This window comes from Erythrolamprus reginae, chromosome 2 (assembly GCF_031021105.1).
Source record: "Erythrolamprus reginae isolate rEryReg1 chromosome 2, rEryReg1.hap1, whole genome shotgun sequence".
In the NCBI taxonomy this organism is placed as follows: Eukaryota; Metazoa; Chordata; class Lepidosauria; order Squamata; family Dipsadidae; genus Erythrolamprus; species Erythrolamprus reginae.
The window spans coordinates 47,543,287-47,566,818 of NC_091951.1; the positions used below are offsets into that span (position 1 = coordinate 47,543,287).

The 23,532-nt window shown below is 41.2% G+C and overlaps 1 protein-coding gene and 1 pseudogene across 1 annotated transcript in view; both read right to left on the reverse strand.

The window, feature by feature from the left end:
- The window catches only part of LOC139160333 (zinc finger protein 208-like), a 123,425-nt pseudogene that overhangs the window by 13,231 nt on the left and 86,662 nt on the right, over positions 1-23,532 (reverse strand).
- The window catches only part of LOC139163233 (zinc finger protein 202-like), a 102,607-nt gene that overhangs the window by 9,659 nt on the left and 69,416 nt on the right, over positions 1-23,532 (reverse strand). The window lies entirely within an intron of this gene.

Consider the following 23,532-nt stretch of genomic DNA (forward strand, 5'->3'; position numbering starts at 1 on the left):
AATATGTCTTTGAATAGTCCAGCACCTTTCCTAATATATTTTTTCTCTATTTTTCCTGATTGGTAGAAAAAGCTTTGCAACTGAGCATCAACTGAAGATGACATTTCCTTATTCCAATTATTTGTTGGGTTTTTCTTCTGCCTTTGTTGTTCCATTTGATTTTCAAGCTTCTCTGTTCCGTTCCCAAGTCTGTACTTTTGGAATGGTTCATTATACTCTTTATACCCTTGCTCACTATAACCTTTAAAGGAAAAGATGAATAAAAATGTTAGCAATGTTAAGAAAAAAGGAGAAACATCCCATAAAGCATTTGTAGAAAACCTAAGATTTATTGGAGGTGGGCCAATTCCGGAAGAGCCCTCTGAGAATTAACTTTGAAACAAAAATGCCCTAATTCCAAGACTCGGGATAGAAATGAAATGGAAGCAAAGTCTATTAAGCCAAAATAATTAATTGAATTGCAATCCTTCATATTTGGAACACCTGGGCCAAATAATATGAAATCTTGGTAACAGAGTTTAGCATTACCTGAAACCAAGGAATTACTTTATCACTGACAGGTTTAAATCAAAATAGAAAAACTCAACAGTTGACAATTGGCACAGGATTCCTCTAAGCAGAAAGCCATTGATCTCCTTCCATACTAGGAGCAACAAAACAGCATATCTTTTCCTTCTCCCTCTCAAGAGATGACCTTTATTTGGAGAAATTCAAATAGGAAACAGCCAATGGCATCAAACCACATCATGTCTTCCTGAACTCTGACTGGAGAATAGAAAATCTTACCTAAAGAAGCCGTGTTTCTGTAATTTTCCAGCATGACTTCCCAATGCAGATCTTTTTGGTGAGGATCCAGCTGAGACCACTCGTCCTCAGAGAAATTAACAGCCACATCCTCAAAGGGCACAAGACCCCCCTGGAAAAAAGAGTACAGAATAGGTCTGGGAGGGACGGCAAGATCTACCCTTTTCTTTAGGAAAATTGTGCACTAAGGTCTATGCTTAGTCGGATTCCAGGATTGAGATGAGAAAATGGACAGAAGAAAAAGGATTTGACTGAAAAAATATTTTAGGCAGCTTTTATGAGATCTTTTGTTGCCATTCAGTAAAAGATCCATTTTCTTCTGGATGGATTTGGTAAAGTGCCATCAATACCAAGAGACACAAAACTCGTCATATAGCAAGGAAGCTTCAAATAGTCTCAGCCATTGGATGAACAGGAAACAAAGAAACAGAATCAGGGAGAAAACAAACCTAATAAATAATTTCCCTTCTCTTACTTGAGTTGGCGGTTGAACCATAATTTCATCTTCACCATAAGGAAGAATCAGCTTCCCTCTATTCTCCCCTGTGAGGGACACAGAATTATAAAATGCAAAATTAACAAAATAGGAGGAGAGGTGCTGTAATAGCAAAGACATAGAGAAGATGAGCCAGCTGAGATCTCCATGGGGAATGAGAGATTCTTGTATTACCTGTGCATGTACCTTGATTTTTGTCATGTTCAGTAGGCCTGAAGAAAAACAGTTCCCTAGGGGCATCGGATTGATGCCTCCTTCCCTCAGGACCTCTGTTCTCCACAGTGAAGTTCTTGGAATATAAGCCAGAGAAAAGAAGAAGAATGAAAGGACCACATAAACCATGACATGGATTCTTGTTCTGTTCTTTCAACACCAACTGAAAGCACCCAATGTCCATCAGTTAGTTTGGAAAAGAAGAAAGACAAGTTTCCCAAATCTTTCTTCTAGGATTGGATAATGGAACAACGTCCTTCAAGAATTAGTGAAATGTTATGAATGTTAGAGAACTGGTAAATTTTTTAAATTTATTCGTTTGTCCAATACACAATACATATGGAAGAGAATAGACACGAAGTGATATATATAAAGATAATATGTAAAAATAGAGGAGAAGATATATGAAAGGAAGAAAATATATATGATATATGAGATAAAGGAAAGACAATTGGACAGGGGAGCATAAACTTCAAAAATATTGTTTATTACATCTAAACTCCTTCTAGGCTCCCGGAGATGAAATTATCTCACCTGCAACTCTACCTGCTCCTCCTTCTCCTCTGCCTGGCTCAGGAGGAAGCCTTCCACCAGGGCCACCGCCTGGGAGCTGGTCTCTGCTCCACACTCCCGCACCCAGCTCTCCATCTGCAGGGGCAGAAGCGCCAGGAACTGCTCCAGAACAACCAGGTCCAGCATCTGCGCTTTTGTGTGCTTTTCTGGTCTCAACCATCGACTACAAAAGGAATGGAGTCGGCTGCAAAGTCCTCGGGGACCCTCATCCTCTTGATATTGGAGGCTCCTGAATTTCCAGGCATGAACTTGTGAAACAATGGTTTGCTCCTCCAAGATCTTCTGCCCATATCTTCCCCAGATCTCCCCAAGGCTCCCAGACTGAGCACCAGAAGGGCTTTTTCCTGTTCTCTCATATGCCAAATGGCTTTCCATTCTTTCTCTGTGCTATTACACAATTGCAAATAGGTTGAATGAATCTTGAGGCTCTCCAAATGCTTTTTCATTCACTGGAGCATTCATCTAGCCTGAGAACAAACTCTTTGTTGAAGAGAACTTTATCTCTATGAAATGCTGTAGAAATCGCTTCCAGTTTTCGTATCTGAGACCGAAAACCAAATAAAGAATTAGAAAATGGTGCAGTCAACAGTTGAGTAATAATCCTACTCCTGGAAGGAAGAATATTTCTGAGCTATTGGAAGATTACAGTGGCACTGAGCAGTTAGTTTCTATGTATGTGTTGCAAACTATGGACTTGACCCTCATCAAAATTTATGATGAAATTCACTGAATAAATGCATTTGAGAACAGTTCTTTTTCTATTTCTTTCTCCCTCAAAGAAGGGTGTGATTTTTAAAAACCAAGAAAAATATATACACCTTAAAAAGGAGTGCATGAAAGAGCAACAAAGGGGATTAAACTGGAGGATAAAACAGGTGAAGAACTTTTTTAAACTGGGTATGTCTATGTTGATGAAAAGAAGGACTAGCGGAGACAGGATAGCAGTGTTCCAATATCTCCAGGGTTGCCACAAAGAAGAGGAAATCTAGCTATTCCCCAAAGCACCTGAGGGCAGGACAAGAAGCAATGGGTGGAAACTAATCAAGAAGAGAAGCAACTTAGAACTAGGTAGAAAGTTTGTGATAGAACAATTAACCAGTGGAACCCCTTGCCTCCAGATGTTGTGAATGCTCCAACACTGGAAGCTTTTAAGAAGAGATTGGGTAACTGTTAGATAGCCTGGAGTCGGCTAGCTTGAAGAAAAGCACAGAGAGGCATTTCAGGAACAAGGAAATGTATATTCAGCAACAAAACAGGTGAGGCAGAAGTCGGAACAATGGAGGATGAGAGCTCCCTATTTGTAGGGAAGCTGTCAAATGAGGGGCCAATGGGAGCAGTCCTTTTATTAATTAGATTAATTAATAATTAAATAATATTTATTTATTTATTTATTAGATTTATGGGCCGCGCTTCCCCTCTCAGACTCGAGGCGGCTTTTCTCCTTCACTCCTGTTTCCCCCCAAAGCAGACTAGAGATTCTACTTTCTCCCTTGCTTCCTCCTGGCTCTTAGGCAGAGGTGGGCTGCTAAGGTGGAACGGTGATGTGTATATGCTCCCGTGGCTCTGAGTCACGGTGCAAGTCCAGAGCAATTATGCTACTGCACCTATACTTGCTATCAGGGTTCAGACAACATGCCAGTCCCAGAACACATTAACAAACCATGAAAGTTCACATAAAATGAAAGGCAACGGAGTGAGTCTTGCTTAGGATGTTCCATTTCCCTTTATTCAGGATTTCCTTGTTAAGAGTCAAATTATATTATTATAAGCAGGCAGGTTCACAAAAAGATTGCCTTAAGCCCAAAGAGTAACTGCAAGTGGTGAGTTTGTGTGAAACACAAGGGTTGAAGGAATGTAGATTGGGATTATTTCCTGGTTCCCTTACCCTTTGTTGGAAATAATAATAAATAATAATAATAACAACAAAAGAGGTGGAAGGAACCTTGGAGGTCTTCTGGGCCAACCTCCTGCTTGGGCAGGAGACACTCCACCACTTCAGACCAATGGTTATCCAATCTTCTTCAAAACTTCCAGTGTTGGAGCATTCACAACCTCTGGAGGAAAGCTGTTCCACTGATCAATTGTTCTAATTGCCAGGAATTTTCTCCTTAGTTCTAAATTGCTTCTCTCCTTAATATTCTTATGGATTAAGTTCCAAGTGGGGAAAAAGAAACTGGATTCATGGAGTTTGCTTGGAAAGGAGGTTTAATGGTGGACAGGAGCACATGGCATGAATTCCTGTCTACAAAAGGTGGATCACATGTTTCCAGATGTTAGGGGGGGGGGGGAAGAAATTCTGGAAAGTTCTTTGTTTTATCTGCTATGAGGCCCTGTCCTGAGCCCCTCCTGCTTCTGTGCAGAAATGCACTGATTGGCTGTCGGATTCCCATGATGCCATGCAAGGGCAACAATGTAGGCTGTGTTTGTGAGTTTGGGTTTGGCTGGCCCTTTGCTGGGTGATGGTAGAATGAAAGCTCTTTGGGCAATTCCTAATATGGCTCTGTCAGGAGTTGGATTGTTATGTAGAATAGATTAGTCCATCTTTTAACAAAGGTGAGCTGGGCCATTGCTTGATGGGCACATTGACAAAAGTGGGGGCTACTAAGAGTGGGTCTTTTTGTGTGTGCCTAAAATCATGTTTCCGGTGATATTCAATGTAATCTGCCTTTTTAATATTTCCTAGGATATTTCATTTTTTCTAGGAGACGGGTGGGGGTTAACTTCCTACACCTCCCAAGACAAATTGAACTGCAGAGGACCCAGGCCCTATTTTAGTGTCATCCAGCACATAGTAAGAATGCAGGCACAATCTTCTGCATCTCCTTCTTTGTAAAAACTTTTCTTCTTCCCTGCTTGTAATTTGCCATGTAAATTCGCCCTCTGCCCCTACCGAGCTTTTCCCAGGAAGTGGGGTGTGACTGCCTCCCCCATAATACCCTCCTTCTTCCTGGGGATCTGGATTTCTTTCTGTGGACAACACAACTGGAGGCAAAACAGCTTTTCTGGCAGTCTGCTTCTCCCCCCCCCCCCCCCGTTTGTTAGGAGCATAGAAAGGGGGGCAGGGGCACATGGGATCTGGGCTCTCCCACTCTCGGGACACAGAAGAGTGAACCTGGATGAGGGCATAGATATTATGTTGTAATCTACCGCGAGTCTTCGGGGAGGGGCGGAATATAAATGCAAATATTTTTATTTTATTTATTTATTTTGTCCAATACACAATGAGGCTTTTAGTAGGTATATATATATATAAACACATAGTAAAATACATGATGAAGGTTATCGAGGAGATACTCATAGTAAAATATATCTATGAAAGAATAGATAAGAAGATCTCAGGCAGGGGGTTGGACTCGATGACCTAACGGTCCCTTTCAACTCTATTAATAAAAAAAAATAGTAATAGAACATATCAATGAAAGAATAGCAGAAGAGATATAGGAATAGGAGAAAGGTATAGGAGATATAGGAGAGCAATAGGACAGGGGACGGAAGACATTCTAGGGCACTTAATAATAAATACATACATACATCAATACATACATACATACATACATACATACATACATACATACATACATACATACATACATCAATATCTCTTACTTCTTCAGCGTGAGAACCTCCTGCCTCCCTCTGAATGGGAGAACATCCACCGGTCAACCAGGACCACTGCTGGATCTCTTCCCTTCGCTTCAAGACTTTCCTCCAGTTATACCTCCTGCAAAACTCAAAGGGTTAACAAGAGAGAGTGCAGAGTCCTAGATAGGCAAGATTAAGAATGTCACTCCCTTTTCACCCTCCTCTGGAATCCACCTATCGCCCTCCAGTGGTTAATAGAATAGAATAGAATAGAATAGTATTTGTATTGGCCAAGTGTGATTGGACACACAAGGAATTTGTCTTGGTGCATATGCTCTCAGAGTACATAAAATAAAATATACATTTGTCAAGAATCATGTGGTACAACAGTTAATGATTGTCATAGGGGTCAAATAAGCAATGAAGAAGCAATATTAATAAAAGTCTTAGGATATAAGCAACAAGTTACAGTCATACAGTCAACATGGGAGGAAATGGGTGAAAGGAATGATGAGAAAAACTAGTAGAATAGAAGTGCAGATTTAGTAGAAAGTCTGACAGTGTTGAGGGAATTATTTGTTTAGTAGAGTGATGGCGTTTGGAAAAAAAACTGTTCTTGTGTCTAGTTGTCTTGGTGTGCAGTGCTCTGTAGCGACGTTTTGAGGGTAGGAGTTGAAACAACTGGTGAAAAACATGGATTTTATATTATTTATTGGATAAGAAAAATGAGAATACACATGATTTGAATGCATGTAATGAATATAAATAAAAGGGAACATCAGGACAGGGATGCTAGGTACTCTGGGGCCTTTATGCACACCCCTTACAGACCTCTTTGCAATGGGGTGAGGCAGAGCCGCCATCAGGAATTTTGGGGCCCCATACAGCCTAAGTGTCTGCCCCCCCCCCCCGGCCATTTTAAAACTACTGCCCCCCAAATCCCGTGCCATGCCCACCATGGCCACACACCCTGGGCAAGCCCTCCCGCGGCCCTCTGAGGTCAAACACAACCCTGATGTGGCCCTCAATGAAATTGAGTTTGACACCCCTGGCCTAGAGGCTAAATCCTATGAACAAGGGCTTAGAGAATGAGTATGTTTAGCTCAATATAGAAAACTGAGGGGGAATATAATAGTAGTTTCCCTATCCTTAAATGGCTGCCACAGAGCAGATGGCATCTATTTATTCTCCATGCCACCTGAAGGTAGTACAAGAAGCAATGGGCGGAACCTCACCAAGAAGAAATGCAATCTGGAAATAAGGAAAAACTTGGGACTGGGCGGCATAGAAATAAATAATAAATAAATAAATAAATAAATAAATCCCTTCTTTTTTATTAAAAGAAATTAATAGAAACATAGAAGACTGATGGCAGAAAAAGACCTCATGGTCCATCTAGTCTGCCCTTATACTATTTCCTGTATTTTATCTTAGGATGGATATATGTTTATCCCAGGCATGTTTAAATTCAGTTACTGTGGATTTACCAACCACGTCTGCTGGAAGTTTGTTCCAAGCATCTACTACTCTTTCAGTGAAATAATGTTTTCTCAGGTTGCTTTTGATCTTTCCCCCAACTAACTTCAGATTGTGTCCCCTTGTCCTTGTGTTCACTTTCCTATTAAAAACACTTCTCTCCTGGACCTTATTTAACCCTTTAACATATTTAAATGTTTCAATCATGTCCCCCCTTTTCCTTCTGTCCTCCAGACTATACAGATTGAGTTCATGAAGTCTTTCCTGATACGTTTTATACTTAAGACCTTCCACCATTCTTGTAGCCCGTCTTTGGACCCGTTCAATTTTGTCAATAATAATTTAAAAAAACCATAATCCATTACTATTAAAACTAAAACAGCCAGCAAAACTATTAATAAAAAAAGGTGAGGGCTGGGTTTTTTTCTCTGTTATTATTTAAGTGCTTTTACCATATGCTTTAAATCAAGAATCACTTCTCTCTCTGTTTCTCTCTCTTTTCTGTCATTCTCTGCCTCAATCATTTTCTCATCTCTTTTTTTCTCCCCTTTTTCTATCATTTCTCTCTCTCTTCCTTCCACTCTTCTCTCTCTCTCTTCCTTCCTCTCTCATCTCTTACTTTCTTTCTCTCTCTCTTTCTCTATCTTGCTTTTTCCCTCTCTCTCCCTCTTCCTTCCTCTCTCATCTCTCTCTCTTTTCTTTCTCTCTCTTTCTCTATCTCTCCCCCTCTTTCTCTCTCTCTCTTTTTCTCACTTTCCCTCTCTTGTTTTCTTTCTCTCTCTCTCTTGCTTTCTCTCTCACACTCTTTCTCTCTGTCATTCTCTTTCTCTTGCTATCTCTTTCTCCCCCTATTTCTCTCTCTCTCTCTCGTTCTGTCATTGCTCTCACTCTCTCTCGTTCTCCGGAGGCTGGCGAAAGTAATTTTCAATTACTTTCAATTGTAATTTTCAATTACAATCAACCTATCTCTCCTTCCTTCCTTCCCCCCTCCCTCTTTTCCTTTCCTTCCTTCCCTTCCCCTTTCTCCTTCTTTCCCTTCTTCCTTCATTCCAACCAACCTATCTCTTCTTCCTGTTTCCTTCTCCTCCCTCTTCCCCTTCCTTCCCCTCCATCTTTCCCTCCCTTCCCTCCCTATTTTTCCTTCCTTCCTTCCCTTCTGTGTCCTCCCGGCCCTCTCTTCCCTCACATCGTGTAAACTTCGCTCAATCCCGGCCTGAAAAAGGGATGCAATTTTCCTCATGTAGGATGCTGTGCTTCACCCCAGGAGGGCACTCAGATACAAATACTGTACAGATATAAAGAGGGAAACCGGGGAAGTGACTGTCATAATTTATTAAGGTGCTACTTCTTCAGGTGGGGTTTTTTTTGGGGGGGGGGCGGGGGACGTGCTAAAACCAAACAATCTGAGGTAAAATTAAAGATCCGACGTGTCCATGAAACTGCCGTCTGCAAGTCCGCTGAGAGAAGAAACGGAGCGCGGATCTTAAAAGGCAGGAGACCGGCCGTGGGTCAACTCTGAGTGACCCGCCAACAGCGCTGAGGGACCCTGACCGCTGTGGGGGCCAGCAAGGTCCTCCACGAAGCCATGAGGCGCTCGGGCGGGAAAGCAGAGCCGGGCTGAAGGCCGCGGCGGCAACGGCAGAAGAAGAAGGAGGGATCCAAGAATGCCTGCAGGGAAGAGAGGCGGAGCAGACGGGCGGGCGAGGGCAGCGGCGAGTAGCCACGGGGGCGCGAGGGGGCTAGAGGCGCGGGGGGGCGGGGGCGGCCACGGCTTCGTGCGTGCCCTTGGAAAAGGGTGTGTGGAGGGGGCTTTTGGGGGACGCTGGCGCACGCGTGCGAAGCCTACAACTTGCGCTTGTGTTAAATTTTGTTTCTTTCCTAAGCAGCCTTCTGTGTAAAAAAATCCATTTGGGAACGAGTCGTTCCCAAATGGATTTTTTTACACAGAAGGCTGCTTAGGAAAGAAACAAAATTTAACACAAGCGCAAGTTGCAACTGCCACCCGGAAGGGGCTCCTACCTTCGCCGCACGCTTTACTGGGACTGGAGGACCGCGCCGCTGCCAAAGGCTCCGTCGCGAGGGCCCGCCTTTTTCGTTGGTGAGGCAGGCAAGAGAGGGCCGGTACTGCGCATGTGCGACGGCGGGCAAAACTGGGCCCCCTCATGGCCGGGCCCGGTACACCACTACCAGTAATACCCCCCTATCGGCGGCCCTGGGGTGAGGTCAACAGTAGACAGTCTAAGGTTTTTATAGTTAGCTACATAGCAAGTTTTGTTTTTTCCCTAGACAGATTGTTGGGGGGATTGTAGCTTCCTTATTGATATGGGTAATTTGTTTTTCCTGGTGTTGGTGATTATTAATGGTTTGTATAGTTTAATAATTATTTTTGACTTCAAGCAAGGAAACTTTATAATGGTCATCCTTACCTGACGTGCCATATGAAACAGCAGTAAAGTTTTGATCCTGTGATCATCGGGCTGCCACAAAGGTCCTGAGTGTGAAAAGGGTGCATGAGTCACTGTTTTCAGGACTGTTGCAACTTTGAACAGTCAGTAAATGGACCATTGTAAGTTGAGAACAACCTGCCTTCCCCCCTAGATATTTTCTGTGGAGCTTCAAAATGGACTCCTGATCTGCTGCTCTGCTTCTAAAAGAGTGCACTGGTCAGACAGATAATCCTCAACCTCTGCTCTGACCCCAATGGAGGCCAATGTTTCTATCTCCTGAGTAAGACTGTTATCATTGCTCAAATGGGGCTACCTTTGAAAAGTGTTAGGAAACTTCAGATCGTGCAGAATGCGGCCGCGAGAGCAATCATGGGCCTTCCGAGATACGCCCATGTCTCATCAACACTCCATGGTCTGCACTGGCTGCCGATCAGTTTCCGGTCACAATTCATAGTGTTGGATATGACCTATAAAGCCCTACATGGCATCGGACCAGAATACCTCCGGGACCGTCTTCTGCCGCACGAATCCCAGCGGCCGATTAGGTCCCACAGAGTTGTCCTTCTCTGGGTCCTGTAAACTAAGCAATGTCGTCTGGGAGGGCCCAGGGGAAGAGCCTTCTCTGTGGCAGCCCCGGCCCTCTGGAACCAACTTCCCCCAGAGATCAGAACTGCCCCCACCCTCCTCGCCTTTGGTAAGTTGTTGAAAACTCACCTTTGCCGCCAGGCATGGGGAAATTGACACCTCCCCCAACTACTTGGATTATGTATGGTTTGATTGGGTTGTGTGATTATTTTATTATCAGGGTTTTTAACCTGTTTTTAAAATATTGGATTTGTACATTGTTTATTATTGTTGTGAGCCGCCCCGAGTTTTCTGTTTTATTATCGATACTGTTTGTAGTAGGTGATACTGATTTGGATTAATGCATAAATGGAATTGAATTCAGAATTGATGGGGAGATTAATGATATTAATGATTTTTAATTGATTGAAAATAGAGAATGTTCTCCGAAATGAGGGCGCTGCCGGGAGGGACCCCGCGAGAAACGCCTACCGCTGGGCAAGTGATATAGGGCGCGTGGAGGCAGCTGAGGAAAAGGAGGCGTGTGTCAGTGCTCTGTGTATCCAGATGCTCGAGAAAGCCCGTGGGGCAGCCTTGATCGGCCCGAGGGCTCTATCAGTCCCCACCCCAATCCTGCAGCCCGAGAGAAAAGGGGAGATTAAAGCGAGAGAAAAACAGAAATTTCAGAAAAGAAAAAAAGGGGAAATTCTAAATATTCTCTATTTGCATGGACTGTGGGGAGAGAGTGACAGGAGCAGGAATAAGATAATTCCCCATACAGAGATACATTTAGTTAAAAATCTATGTTAATTCTAGTTTTAATTTATTAAATCCATTGATTTTCTTTTCAGGAGTTTCCTGCCACTCAGTTGTTTCTTTACAAAATTTTTAAAATGTCCTTTTCTGACATTTTTTAAAATAAGCAGCATCAGAGTCATCACCCCACAGTCCATGCACTTACATGACTTCATCCTTTCATGGATGTTCCTATGGGAAGTAAGACTACTAGTCTGTCTGAAATCTGTGTAGATCTTTTTATTACCAGCCAGTTGATTCCTGTAAGTAAAAGTCTTGCCATACTCTTTGCTGTTATATGGCTACTCCCTGTTCTGCTTGACAGCGGTTAAGCATCAAGGAAGACAAAAACACACACAGAGACTGGAGGTTTCTGAAAGACAAAATATTTATTTATTTATTATTTATTTATTTATTAATCAGATTTGTATGCCGCCCTTGTCCGCAGACTCGGCGCAGCTCACAGCAATAATAATACAATGTAAACAAATCTAATATTTAAGTTAATTTAAAACCCCAATTTAGAAACCAATCATACATACTAGCATACCATGCATAAATTTTATAAGCCTAGGGGGAGTGAAAGTGTCAATTCCACCATGCCTGACAACAGAGGTAGTTTTAAGGAGCTTACGAAAGGCTAGGAGGGTGGAGGCAACTCTGATATCAGGGGGGAGTTGGTTCCAAAGGGTCGGAGCCGCCACAGAGAATGCTCTTCCCCTGGGTCCCGCCAAATGACATTGTTTAGTTGACGGCACCAGGAGAAGGCCAACTCTGTGGGACCTAACCAGGCGCTGGGATTCGTGCGGCAGAAGGCGATCCAGGAGATATTCTGGTCCGGTGCCATATATTGCTTTACAAATTGACTGAGAGCCGCAATGATGGCAGAAGAATGTCTTTTTATGACAAAAAGGTCAGGGTTATCTACCAAGCAGATAACGAATGTCCCAAACCCTGGGGGGGGGGATTATTGACTCCCTTGGAGAGGGTCTGCAAGTTGGGCGTCCTGCTCGATCCATAGCTAACATTAAAGCACCATGTTTCGGTGGTGGTGAGGAGGGCATTTGCCCAGGTTCACCTGGTGTACCAGTTGCGGCCCTATTGGGACAGGGAGTCACTGCTCACAGTCACTCATGCCCTCATCACCTCGAGGTTCGACTACTGGGTAGTAGCCTAATCCTGATTATATGAACCTTAACCCGGGTGGGGAACTGTAGAAAAAGTTAGTACTGGTTTAACTACAGTACGTAACCAACATGACTCTGACAATAAATTGGAGCTTGGAAGAAGGCCAAGGTCTAGACTCTGATTTATGTCTCAGATGTTATTTGGAAGGCTTACACTGCTTATTAAAAAATGTCAGAAGAAGGACATTTTTTTTTTTTTGAAAATAAATTTATTAAATATATACAATAAAAACCAAATACAGAAAGACAAAAGAGATATGCATATTGTACATTTTTTACACTCTACTTATGTAGTAATTGGGGAGTGGGAGAAGGGGGTTGTGAAGGGAGGGAAGTAGATATAGAAGGAAGGGGGATAGGGAAAAGAAGGAGGGGGGGATAGAGAAACGAAAACCAGCGTTAGAGCTGGGTCTTTCATGATTTGCGGCCTGTAGTTTGAGCTCGTAGTTGGTGTGTTTTACCCTAAGGCTTTATCGATATGTTTTGAATGTAGTTTTTAGTGCCAATTTTCTTTACAAAGAAAATAAACCCCTAAATGAATTATATATAATTCATTTAGGGGTTTATTTTCTTTGTAAAGTTGGAGTTTGTGTCGATCGATGTTTACAGTTTGTTGTTTCAATTTGATGTTATGATTTGTGATGTAAATTGCTATTTTTTCAAGTTGTTTTTGTTGGATATTTTTCTTGATGAATAATTTTTAGATAATTCCTTTTTTTTAACCAGAGGTACCATTTATCCCAAGCTTTGTAGAAATCTGTCTCATCCTTGTTTTGCAGTTCCATTGTTAGTTTGGACATTTCTGCGCATTCCATTATTTTAATCAAGAGTGATAGAGTAGTTGGGTTTTTTTCTTGCTTCCAAAATTGTGCATATAAAATCCGTGCGGCTGTAATAATATGGATTATAATATATCTGTTTTCTTTACTAAAATTTTGTCTTGTGATGCCTAGTAGAAATAGTTCGGGTTTCGCATGGATAGTCTGAGAAGTAATTTGTTCTAGTATAGTTTTAATTTTTCCCCAATATTTTTGGGTGGTTTCACATGTCCACCAGATGTGGTAATATGTACCTGGTTTTTCCCTGCATTTCCAACATAATGGTGATAGATTTGGATACATTTTTGCAAGTCTAGCAGGTGGCAAGTGCCATCTGTAGAACATTTTATAATGGTTTTCCTTATATGAGGTTGCCATCGTTAATTTATAGTTAGCAGTCCAAATTTTTTCCCATTCGTTTAAATAAATTGTGTACCCAAAGTTTTGTGACCACGCTATCATAGTTCCTTTAACTATTTCTTCAACAGTATCGTGTTGAAGGAGGATATTGTATATATTTGATATTTGCTTTTTTTGTGGACCAAAAATTATTTTATCAAGGGGGTTATTTTTTTGGAAGTCTGATTTGTTCTTATCTTCATTATATTTTGATTTTATTTGTAGGTAGTGTAACCAATCTACTTTAATACCTTTTTCCATGAGTTTTTGCTTAGGGATTAGTTCATTATGTTCGTTTAGTAGTTGGTCGTATGTTATAATTTTATCAGGGGTTAATACATTCGGGTATATAATGGCTTCTGTTGGTGAAATCCATTTTGGGATGCAGAGGTAGTGGTTTTTTTTAATGAAGTGCCAGGTGTTAATTAAGGTTTTTCGGATGTAGTGTGATCTGAAATATGTTGGTATTTTATCTATGTCTGTCATCAGAAACTTGTGCCACCCGGATTGAAGGTCATAGCCTTCAAGTGTTAATATTCTAGAATTTTTAAGTATTATCCATTCTTTCAGTAGGTTTACAATTGAGGCATGGTAGTATAGTTCCATGTTTGGTAACCCAAATCCACCCCTTGACCTATGGTCTTGTAGGTCCTTAAGTTTTATCCTGGCCTTTTTTTTTGTCCATATGAATTTGCGAATTTTTTTGTGTAAGTTTTTGAAAAAGGTCCTATTTAGTTTAATGGGTGCAGTTTGGAAAAGGTACAGAAATCTAGGAAGTATATTGCTTTTAATTACAGCAATTTTCCCCATTATAGAGAGTGGGAGTTTCGACCATCTGCAAAAATCTTTGTCCATTTCATTGATTAGTTTATCGTAATTGTCTTTCTTGATAGTGCTGCAATTTGCGGTAATCCATAATCCTAAGTATTTAACTTTTTTGGCGGTTTTTATTTTAGTGGATTCTTCTAATTTCGATATCTGCTGTTTTGTCATATTTTTTGTTATCATTTTTGTTTTTTCTCTATTAATTTTTAATCCAGCAATCTCTCCAAATTTATTTATCTCATTAATTAGGATAGGTGCAGATTTTAAGGGGTCTTGTACAATGAACACCATGTCATCAGCAAAAGCTTGAAGTTTATAGTGTTCATTTTTAATTTTTAATCCTTGGATTTCCTTATTGTGTCTTATTTTATTTAGTAGAACTTCTAGTGCAAAGATAAAAATCAGGGGGGCTAAGGGACAGCCCTGCCTCACTCCTTTTTTTATACTTATTGTTTCTGTCATATTATTGTTTATCAGTATTTTGGCTGTTTGTATTGAGTATATAGTTTTAATGAGTTCTGTAAATTTATTACCAAATTGCATTGACGCTATTTGTGTTGTAAAGAATTGCCAGTATAAACTATCAAAAGCTTTCTGTAGATCTACGAATAGGAATGCTACTGGTTTATCTATGTTTTTATCGTAGTATTCTAAAGAGTCCAAAATAATCCTTGTGTTTGTTGTTATGTTTCTTGCCGGAAGGAAGCCATTTTGGTCTGTATGTATTCTAACAGTTAATATTCGTTTAAATCTTTCGGCTATGATGGATGCAAAGATTTTATAATCTGAGTTAAGCAGGGATATTGGACGATAATTTTGAATGTGAGCTCTATTTTGTGTATCTTTAGGTATTAAAGTTATGTAGGCCTCGTTCCAGGAGGAAGGAAGTTTTGAACCCTCGAGAATTTCATTAACAAGGGGTAACATTATAGGCTCCAGAATTTCTTGAAATTGTTTATAGAATTCGGCAGGTATACCGTCTGTGCCCGGGGTTTTATTATTTTTTTGTTTTGTAATTGCACTAGTTAGTTCCATTGATGTTATTTTGTCATTTAGCATATCCTGATCTTCCTTATTTATTTTTTCTGTATTTTCTAAGTTCTTGAATAGATTATTTATTAATTGTTCATTTACGTCATCTTTTTTATATAATTCCTCAAAGAAAGATTTAATTATTTGTTTTTTATCGCTGAGTGTTGTTTTTAAAGCATCTGTATGATCATATAATGCCTCTATAATTTTATCTGCTTTTTGGTGAGCGAGTTTTGAGGCTAACCATTGCCCAGGTTTGTTTGCAAATTCAAAGTGCTTTTGTTTGGCAATCCTTAATTTATGTGAGAGTTCTTCTTGAGTTTGCAGGTTTATGTAATGTTTTGTAATACAGTGAACCCTCGATCATCGCGAGGGTTCCGTTCCAGGACCCCAAGCAATGATCGATTTTTCGCGAAGTAGCGGTGCGGAAGTAAAAACACCATCTGCGCGTGCGCAGATGGTGTTTTTACTTCCACTGCCGCCCGCCCTTCGCCCGCCCACCCCGTTGCTCGCGCCTGGGGTGCGCGCGTGCTTGGGGACACCCTAGCTCCGCTTCCCAGCTGGGAAGCGGAGTTGGGGTGTCCCGAAGCTCGCGCGCGCCGCCCGCCCACCCACGCTGTTGCCGGCTCCGCTTCCCAGCTGGGAAACGGAGGTAGGGTGTCCCGAAGCTCGCGCGCGCCGCCCGCCCACCCACGCTGTTGCCGGCTCCGCTTCCCAGCTGGGAAGCGGAGTTGGGGTGTCCCGAAGCTCGCGCGCGCCGCCCGCCCACCCACGCTGTTGCCGGCTCCGCTTCCCAGCTGGGAAGCGGAGTTGGGGTGTCCCGAAGCTCGCGCGCGCCGCCCGCCCACCCACGCTGTTGCCGGCTCCGCTTCCCAGCTGGGAAGCGGAGGTAGGGTGTCCCGAAGCTCGCGCGCGCCGCCCGCCCGCCCACGCTGTTGCCGGCTCCGCTTCCCAGCTGGGAAGCGGAGTTGGGGTGTCCCCAAGCGCGCCGCCGCTGGGGTCTTACCGGGGCAAGAGGGGGAAAACCCAGGGAAGCCTCTGCCCGGCGGGGAAACTCCACCATCTACGCATGCGTGGAAGGGCACGCATGCGCAGATGGTGGAGTTTACTTCCGGGTTGAAAACTAGCGATATAGCCCTTTCGCGATGCTTGAGGACGCGAAACTCGAGGGTTCACTGTATTCAATTCTCCTAAAATTTTGGCGTTGTCTGGTTTCATTTGTAGGGTTTTTTCAAGGTTCTGAAGTTTTATTTTTAGTGTGGATAGGCTGTTTTGTTTCTGTTTTTTCTTTTTATTTTGGTATGCAATATAGGTTCCTCGCACATAGGCTTTCATTGTGTCCCATAGGTTTTGTGTGGAAGTGTTACCATCATGGTTAATTTGGAGAAACTCACCCAATTGTTGTTTTAACATTTTTTGAAAGTTTTCTTCTTTAAATATTGTTTGGTTCATAGTCCATCGTCTTGAATGGTTATTAGTTGAATCTCTCCATTTCAACAATATGGGGTTATGATCTGCCCAGGAGTTTGGAAGTATTTGTATGTCTGTTACTTCATTGATAAATTCTAAATCAGCCCAGGCCATATCAATGCGGGACCATGACTTGTGAGGAAAAGAGAAAAAAGTATATTGTCTATTGTTTGGATTAAAGTGACGCCATATGTCTTTTAGTGCTAATTCAGCTGTAAGTTGTTCAAAAGTTGTCGGTAGTTGTTTTCTCTTTTTCATTTGCTTTGTGCTTTTATGATCCTTTTTCCTGTCTAATATTGCATTGAAGTCGCCTGTTATTATTATATTTGTTAAGTTTAATTCCGTGATTTTTTGATTTAGCTTTGCATAAAAAGTGGATTGATTTATTGTGGGAGCATAGATTGCGATTATATGTATTTTTTTTGTTCCTGATGTAATTTGTACTATTAATATCTGTCCGTTGTCGTCTGTGTAAATTAGTTTAGGGTTAAGTTTAGGTTTAATGTATAGTACTACTCCTGTTTTCTTGACTTCAGCAAGGGATGAGAAGATTTCTCCAAGCTTGGGATGGTTTAAGATTAATTGGTCTTGTTTTTTTACATGCGTTTCTTGGAGACAGATTATATCTGCTTTTTGTTGTTCAATTTTGTAGAATGTTTTTTTCCTTTTACTAGGAGAGTTGAGGCCGTTGATATTGATAGAGAATAGTCTTATTTCATTATTCGGTAAGGGTTTTTTGTGATGTAAGTTAGTTTGCTGGTTCTCTTCTTTTCTCCTTTCTCGCCTCCGCTTGAGATCTTGTTGTTGGGCCGTCTCTGCCATATTCTTCCGTTAATTTAAGTCCAGTTTCCTTATCTGCGAGAGTGTCTTCAGAGCTGATTTCATCCAGGCTAGATTTATCTTTTGATTCTTGCTCCCTAATACATTCCTCATCTACCTTTTTGATGACTTGATCGTAAAAGTCCCTTGCATCTTCTATCGAAGTTATTTTGTATTTTTTGTCAATTAAGGTGATAAGCATGCCCTCAGGTGTCAGCCATCTAAATGGTATCTTGTTTCTGTTGAGTTTATTAGCTAGGGTTTGATAGGGTTTCCGCTTTTCACGCACTCGTCTAGGAACTTGACGAAGGACTATGATCTCTTTTCCTTTATATGATGGAGGATTTTCCTTTGACATATTGTAGATTTCATCTCTTATAGTACGCTTAGTGAATCTAATATGTACTTCCCTGGGTAGGCGATTTCTTTTTGCGTAACTTGTAGATAATCTGTAAATTTCATCCATTTGTTGATACATTTCCTGTGGGGTTTTATTTGTGATGGGTGCAAGAATTTCTGACATAATCTGAGGCAGGTTCTCTTCACTTGATTCGCTAATATTCTGGAACCTCAAGAAGAATGCTGATTTTTCAAGCTCAAGATTTAAAATGGCCTCTTCCAGATTTTTATTGATGTATTCTGTCCTACTTTCTGCGTATTGCAACCTGGTTTCCATTCTATCATTTTGTTCCTCAATTTTTTGAATTTTTTCATCATTCTGTGTGAGGGTTCCATGCATCATCGCTATCTTCTCATCAAGCTGTCCAACACGATCGTCAATTTTCTTGATCTCTTCCTTGATATCTTCCTTCATTGCACCCATATTTTCCATCATTAATTCATACTTCCGATCCATTGATTTCTGCATATTAATCATTATCTCTTGTAGGGAAGCTAGGGTGATGGGTGCAGCTTGGTCTGATTGTACAGCTGATGTTTTGTCAGTAGAAGAGTTTTCTAAGTTGCGCTGGGTGGTCGGAGTTGAAGATTGAGGTGCTGCCTTCTTCCAAGCTTTAGTACTTGTATTTGTATTAGTAGATGACATTTTGAATATTTATGGGAAAGTCAGACAGGGTATAGTAAGAGATACAGAAATATGGGTTTAGCTTATACTCAAAATGTTCGATACTATTGATTTATATTAATCTTAATAGAATAACTTATAGTAAACTTATAGTAGGATAGCTTATAATAATATTATAATAGGCTCTATAATCCAATTCTTAAGACTCAAAAATGTCAACATACAGTTCTTTGTGTGTAATGAAGTGGGAAGAAACAACTGAGTGGCAGGAAACTCTTGAAAAGAAAATCCCAGGATTTAACAAATTAAATCTAGAATTAACATGGATTCTTAACCAAATGTATCTCTGTATGGGGAACTACATCATTCCTGCTCCTGTCGCTCTCTCTCCACAGTCCATGCACTTACATGATTTCATCCTATGGGAAGAAAGACTACTAGTTTGTCTGAAATCCTTTCTGCACGCCAAGGATTTGTATGGGTTTCTCTCTGTGTAGATCCTTTTATTACCAGCCAGTTGATTCCTGTAAGTAAAAGTCTTGCCATACTCTCTGCTGTCATATGGCTACTCCCTGTTCTGCCCGACACTGGTTGAGCCGCAGATAAAGACAAAAACACACACAGAGACTGGAGGTTTCCGAAACACAAAATATATTGCTTTACAAATTGGCTGAAGAATGTCTTTTTATTATTAATTAATTAATTATGTATGCCGCCCCTCTCCAAAGACTCGGAGCAGCTTTATGACCAAAGGTTCAGCATTATATGCAAAGCCGATAACGAATGTCCCAAACAGCACAAGGTTTGTAAAGAATGCCTCCAAACTGAGCTGCAGCAAAGGAATTCACTCTATTGTTCAATAGCTACAGTCTTTCAGAACAAAAGTGTCCAAAATCTGGGCTGTTTTCCATGGATGCAATATGTTGGTTTAGAGAGGGAAACCCAGATCCGTTTCACTGTCTTTTAAACCACAAATGAAAACTCCTGCAAAAGGTTCTCCCACAAAGACTCCCCTTTTACGCCTGCTCCAGGATTCTCCAATTACTACCAGCTGTGATTAAGATCGTCTGCATCTGCGCAGCTGCTCATGTTGTCCCATAATCCTGCGCACTCAGACATTGAGAATGGGGCCATTAACCACCCCCTCCTCATCTGACCCATGTGAGGCTCTAACTGGGGGTTCCAGAGACACTGCAGGGGCCTCCACCTCTACCTCTCCAGCACCTTCAGCTTCTATCTCTCCTTCCCCTCACCATCTGAACCCTCCGAGAGCCACACAGGTCTCCGATGCTCCGACGGACACAGCTCATCGGGGTCAAAATCTGTTACCAGAGGAGCTGGCCATGAGCCAACCACAAAACTCCCCTGTGTGGATCCTTCTATGAGAAGTAAGATAACTGTTGGAACTAAAACCCTTTCCATACTCCGTGTATATGGCTTCTCCCCTGTGTGGGACCTTTGATGGGAATTACGACTAGTCTGTTGGCTAAAGCCCTTTCAACACTCCCTATATTTATATGGCTTCTCCCCTGTGCATAGTTCCCTCTAAGCTGAGCAGTGAGCAATCGCTCACTTAAAAATCATCATCAACTCAGAGTTTTCCAAACCTGCCCAGAAGCCGAGAGGGAAAGAGTGAGAGGGAAGGAGAGAGAGAGGAAGAGAGAGAAACAGATAGAAAAAAGAGAGGAAGGAAAAGAGAAAAAAAAAAGAATGGGAGTAAGGAAGAGAGAAAGAAAATCAAAATCTAGTTTGAAACTAGCTCAACTATTTAAGTGGCATTTTGATATTGATACAGTTGCCCTATTATGAGCTCACTGTTATAGACACATAGTACAGTATTTTATTTTGAAATTCTCTGAGGCAAAACAGGGTGGGCTTTTTGTTTGTTTGTTTGTTTGTTTGTTTATTATTTCTGTGCCGCCCAGTCCCAAAGGGACTGCCGCTGAGACACTATACTTTTCCGCCCACCCCCCAAAAAAATTAGAGGGAACACTGCCCCTGTGTGGATCCTTTAATGGGATATGAGTATTTTGCCTGAAGCTCCTTCCACACTCCATCCATTTTTATGGCTTCTCCCCTGTGTGGATCCTGTGATGGCGGGTAAGATGACCATTATTACTAAAGGCCTTTCCACACTCTGTGCATTTACATGGTTTCTCCCCTGTGTGGATCCTTAGATGGGATGTAAGTTTATTGTTTTCAATGAAGTCCTTTCCACACTCCATGCATTTATATGGCTTCTCCCCTGTGTGGATCCATTGATGGCGTGTAAGTTTATTGTTTTCAACAAAGTCCTTTCCACACTCCATGCATTTATATGGCTTCTCCCCTGTGTGGATCCTTTGATGACGTGTAAGACCACTGCTTTTTCTGAAGTCCTTTCCACACTCCATGCATTTGTATGGCTTCTCCCCTGTGTGGATCCTTTGATGTGAAATAAGATTAGTATGTTGGCTGAAGCCCTTTCCACACTCCATGCATTTGTATGGCTTCTCCCCTGTGTGGATCCTTTGATGTGAAATAAGATTAGTATGTTGGCTGAAGCCCTTTCCACACTCCATGCATTTGTATGGCTTCTCCCCTGTGTGGATCCTTTGATGTGAAATAAGATTATTATATCTGCTGAAGCCCTTTCCACACTCCATGCATTTATATGGCTTCCCCTGTGTGTGGATCTTTTGGTGGGATTTAAGATTACTGAGGTGACTGAAGCCCTTTCCACACTCCATGGATTTATAAGGCTTCTCCTCTGTGTGGATCCTTTGATGTGAAATAAGATTATTATATCTGCTGAAGCACTTTCCACACTCCATGCATTTATATGGCTTCTCCCCTGAGTGGATCCATTTATGTCGTGTAAGATTATTGCTTGTGCTGAAGTCCTTCCCACACTCCATGCATTTGTATGGCTTCTCCCCTATCTGTCTTCTGTCATGGGAAGTAAGATGACCACATTGGTCCTTTCCACACTCAATGTTTTTAAATGGCTTCTCTCCTATGTGCATCCCTTTCTCAGACATCACTCTTTCTCTAGAAAGAGTTAATGTCCCACTGTAATTTTTTCCTTTGTCTTTACATATGTTGTCTTCTGGTCTTGGTTGTGTTGGATAATATTCATTTACATCTAATGTGTCTTTGAATAGTCCTTCATCTAGTCCAATATATTTTTCCTCTATTTTTCCTAATTTGTCAAGAAAGCCTTGTAACTGAGCATCAACTGAAAATGAATTTCCCTGCTTCTGCCTTTGTTGTTCCATTTGATTTTCAGGCTTCTCTGTTCTATTCCCATGTTTGTACTTTTGGAATGGTTCAATCGACTCTTTATACCCTCGCCCACTATAACCTTTAAAGGAAAAGAGGAATAAAAATGTTAGCAAGATTAAGAAAAAAGGATAAACATCCAATAAAGCATTTGTAGAAAACCTAAGATTTACTGGAGGTGGGCCAATTCCGGAAGAGCCCTCTGAGAATTAACTTTGAAACAAAATGCCCTAATTCCAAGACTCGGGATAGAAACGAAATGGAAGCAAAGTCTATTAAGCCAAAATAATTAATTGAATTGCAATCCTTCATATTTGGAACACCTGGGCCAAATAATATGAAATCTCGGTAACAGAGTTTAGCATTACCTGACACCAAGGAATTACTTTATCACTGACAGGTTTAAATCAAAATAGAAAAACTCAACAGTTGACAAATGGCACAGGATTCCTCTAAGCAGAAATCCATTGATCTCCTTCCATATTAGGAGCAGCAAAACAGCATATCTTTTCCTTCTCCCTCTCAAGAGATGACCTTTATTTGGAGAAATTCAAATAAGAAACAGCTAATGGCATCAAACCACATCATGTCTTCCTGAACTCTGCCTGGAGAATAGAAAATCTTACCTAAAGAAGCCGAGTTTCTGTAATTTTCCAGCATGACTTCCCAATGCAGATCTTTTTGGTGAGGATCCAGCTGAGACCACTCGTCCTCAGAGAAATAAAGAGCCACCTCCTCAAAGGGCACAAGACCCCCCTGGAAAAAAGAGTACAGAATAGGTCTGGGAGGGAACGCAAGATCTACCCTTTTCTTTAGGAAAATTGTGCACTAAGGTCTATGCTTAGTAGGATTCCAGGATTGAGATGAGAAAATGGACAGAAGAAAAAGGATTTGACTGAAAAAATATTTTAGGCAGCTTTTATGAGATCTTTTGTTTCCATTCAGTAAAAGATCCATTTTCTTCTGGATGGATTTGGTAAAGTGCCATCAATACCCAGAGACACAAAACTCGTCATATAGCAAGGAAGCTTCAAATAGTCTCAGCCATTGGCTGAACGGGAAACAAAGAAACAGAACCAGGGAGAAAACAAATCTAATAAATAATTTCCCTTCTCTTACTTGAATTGGAGGTTGAACCATAATTTCATCTTCACCATAAGGAAGAATCAGCTTCCCTCTATTCTCCCCTGTGAGGGACACATAATTATAAAATGCAAAATTAACAAAATAGGAGGAGAGGTGCTATAATAGCAAAGACATAGAGAAGATGAGCCAGTTGAGATCTCCATGGGGAATGAGAGAATCTTGTATTACCTGTGCATGTACCTTGATTTTTGTCATGCTGAATAGTCCTGAAGAAAAACAGTTCCCTAGGGGTATCGGATTGATGCCTCTTTCCCTCAGGATCTCTGTTTTCCACAGTGAAGGGCTTGGAATATAAGCCAGAGAAAAGAAGAAGAATGAAAGGACCACATAAACCATGACATGGATTCTTGTTCTGTTCTTTCAACACCAACTGAAAGCACCCAATGTCCATCAGTTAGGTTGGAAAAGAAGAAAGAAAAGTTTCCCAAATCTTTCTTCTAGGATTGGATAATGGAACAACGTCCTTCAAGAATTAGTGAAATGTTATGAATGTCAGAGAACTGGTAATTTTTATTTATTTATTCATTTGTCCAATACACAATACATATGGAAGAGAATAGACACGAAGTAATACTGTATATATAAAGATAATATGTAAAAA